Here is a 2586-nt window from a genome sequence, read left to right as displayed (position 1 = left end):
GAGGTAAGAGCAAACTTATGTCCAGCGTGTATTCATGAAAATGTTTGTTAAATGAGTAAAAGTACCAATTAAGGTCACCAAAATCTGCCTTGTGCACATTTTTAGTGCACAAGTTATTGGTTTCAGTACAAGAAGTTGTTAAAATTAAATATGTGCACAAGGCAGATTTTGGTGACCTTAATTGGTACTTTTACTCATTTAACAAACATTTTCATGAATACACGCTGGACATAAGTTTGCTCTTACCTCAATTACTGTATTAAGAAGTCTTAATTCAAAATGGAGGCTTCGTCAGCCCTGGCACCTGTTCTGAGGCAGTGGGGTTTCCTTGCAGGGGCTTCTGTTAAATGTCCGTTGTAAATTTAGGCCTATGACCTAAAATATATCACAATCAAATGAACATATAAAACTCGAAAGTTTAGTTCTGTTAAATACACGTGGCAATAATGTGCACATTATTGCAGTGAAAATATCATTGACTCATATTAATTCATCTTCTAACGTTTAATAAAATTGTTTCAGTAAATTGTTGCCATGTTGTACTAAATTGTTAATTCGTTTTAATTAAAATGAGGTAAACTACAATGTCACCGCAACTCATTTTAATTAAAGAATTAACGAAATACAACGTGGCCACAGTTAAATAAAACAGGGAACGAATTAAGTCAAATGAACAATCCTCTTAACGTTAACTAATTATAACGAAATAATGAAGTCATGAAATGAGAAACGAATACGTGATCACTATAAATATATTTTTGTCCACATATCATGTTTTACACTCCATACAACACTGCCGCGAGGATGCACTGACAACCCGTTTAATATTTCTCTAGTTTACCCTAATTTAACAAACATTTTCATCAATACAAGCTGGACATAAGTTTGCTCTTACCTCAATCAAGAAGTCTTAATTCAAAATGGAGGCTTCGTCAGCCGTGGCGCGGCACCTGTTCTGACGCGATGGGGTTTCCTTGCAGGGGCTACTGATAAATGTCCGTTGAAAATGTAAGGCCTAAAATATATCACAATCAAATGGACACAAATAAAGGTTTAACGTTTAAGATGGGTTAAACTGTTCACTCGATTTATTTAGAAATGAGGTAACGTTAACAAATTACATCATGGCCACAATTGAATAAAACAGTCCAGCGAAAGAATTATTAATCATGGACACGATTTCACTATCACGAGGGAACTAATTCATGGCCACTAGAAATATATTTTTGTCCACATATCACGTGCAGGGTTCTATAAAAACAGTGGCAAGAGTATTACACTGACAACCCTGTATTTATCTAGTTTAACGTTACACCTTAAAATACGTGATCACTATACATATATTTTTGTCCATGTTTTACACTCCGTACAACACTGCCGTGAGGATTACACTGACAACCTGTGTAATATTACTCTTTACCCTAATGTATCAAACATTTTTCATAAATACAAGCTGGACATAAGTTTGCTCTTACCTCTGGAACTCTTGACTCAAAAATTGAAGCTTTTCGTCAGTCTTCAAGCATGGCGACCTGTTCTGCGAGGAAGGCTCGGTGGGCGGGGTTTCCTTGCATTGCCACTCATACAACTAAGAAATCTTTGTTGCGTGAACTACTCTGATTAAACGGATTAGTTGGGCACTGGTAAACTTAATATCTTAAGTGTACCCAACATTTTAGTTGAACTGACTTAGGAAAATGAGTTGGGGAAGCTAAAGTCTCAAATCCTTTTTTACAGTGTGGGGAGAGTTTTTAAAGTATGTGCATTACATCCCAAAGGGAAGAGAAGACATTTTAAATCAACCTTTGTTTTTAAACAAGAACATCGTGAATCAAGCAAAAGAGCTGTTTTTTAAGAAATGGTGGGATGTGAGGATTACGAGAGTGAGAGATGTTCTGTATGAGTTCAAAGAGGGTTTTTTACAAGTTCAATACGTTGTCGACACTATGGAGGAAAGGAGGACTATACCAGACAAGAGATCACAAATAAGTACTGCATGAATAAAAACGCTATACCGCAAGACTGGATTGAGAAAATTGAAAGTATGGAACCGGGTAAACCGGAGAAAGATGTGTACACAATGTTTGGTGAGAAAATACATGTTTTTAAGGAATGTACTGTCAAAATGGTTTATGGTGTTTTTAGAGATGGGATTTTTAAGAAACCTAATGCAAACAACTACTGGATGCAGAAATATAAAGACCTGAAAGAGGAAAACGTATGGAGTAACATGAAAGGAAGGCTCGTTGAAACAAAACTGGGAAATTTGGAATTTTTAATCAGGCACAAAGCAATTTTTACGGACGTGATTTTACACAAGATCAGAATGGAGCAGAGCTCCATCTGTAAAGTATGCAATGAAGAGGACGAAGGTTTCCTACACGTGTTTTTACATTGCAAAGAACTGGAATTTTTTAAAGCAAAATGCAAAAGACTATTTGAACTTTTGAAAGGAGGGCAATGCGAAAATGAAACGGACTGGAATAAAACTGTAATGTTGGGTGAACACAAGAAATGTAAAAATGGAAAAGTCATTAACCTACTTGTCATGCTCATAAAGGGGGCTATATGGGAGAGGAGGGTGGT

The 2586-nt window shown here is 36.2% G+C and overlaps 1 long non-coding RNA gene across 1 annotated transcript; it reads right to left on the bottom strand.

The window, feature by feature from the left end:
- Positions 1–252: 252 nt before the first annotated feature.
- Positions 253–1718, bottom strand: LOC107663427 (uncharacterized). The gene is made up of 3 exons (XR_001631325.1): positions 1476–1718; positions 896–1015; positions 253–375 (listed from the first exon to the last, which is right to left on the bottom strand). It is a non-coding gene; the product is annotated as an uncharacterized LOC107663427 (long non-coding RNA).
- Positions 1719–2586: the final 868 nt, after the last annotated feature.

The sequence above is a fragment of the Sinocyclocheilus anshuiensis genome, unplaced genomic scaffold (genome assembly GCF_001515605.1).
Source record: "Sinocyclocheilus anshuiensis isolate Anshui unplaced genomic scaffold, SAMN03320099.WGS_v1.1 scaffold4523, whole genome shotgun sequence".
NCBI classification, from domain to species: domain Eukaryota; kingdom Metazoa; phylum Chordata; class Actinopteri; order Cypriniformes; family Cyprinidae; genus Sinocyclocheilus; species Sinocyclocheilus anshuiensis.
Note: the sequence above shows the minus strand (reverse complement) of the source record. Positions and strands in the feature narration are given on the sequence as shown.